Source organism: Piliocolobus tephrosceles, chromosome 16 (assembly GCF_002776525.5).
Source record: "Piliocolobus tephrosceles isolate RC106 chromosome 16, ASM277652v3, whole genome shotgun sequence".
Lineage (NCBI taxonomy): Eukaryota > Metazoa > Chordata > Mammalia > Primates > Cercopithecidae > Piliocolobus > Piliocolobus tephrosceles.
This window is the reverse complement of record NC_045449.1, coordinates 52,633,713-52,634,160: the sequence shown is the minus strand read 5'-3', so window position 1 is coordinate 52,634,160 and position 448 is coordinate 52,633,713.

Genomic DNA, 448 nt, shown 5'->3' with positions numbered 1-448 from the left:
AAAAAAAAAAAAAAAAAAAAGATGCTGGGTGAGGTGGCTCACACCTGTAATCCCAGCAAGGGCGGGTGGATCACCTGAGGTGTGGAGTTGGAGACCAGCCTGACCAACATGGAGAAACCCTGTCGCCACTAAAAACACAAAATTAGCCGGGCGCGGTGGCTCAAGCCTGTAATCCCAGCACTTTGGGAGGCCGAGACGGGCGGATCACAAGGTCAGGAGATCGAGACCATCCTGGCTAACACGGTGAAACCCCATCTCTACTAAAAAAACTACAAAAAACTAGCCGGGCGAGGTGGTGGTGCCTGTAGTCCCAGCTACCCGGGAGGCTGAGGCAGGAGAATGGCGTGAACCCGGGAGGCGGAGCTTGCAGTGAGCTGAGATCCGGCCACAGCACTCCAGCCCGGGTGACAAGAGCGAGACTCCGTCTCAAAAAAAAAAAAAAAAAAAA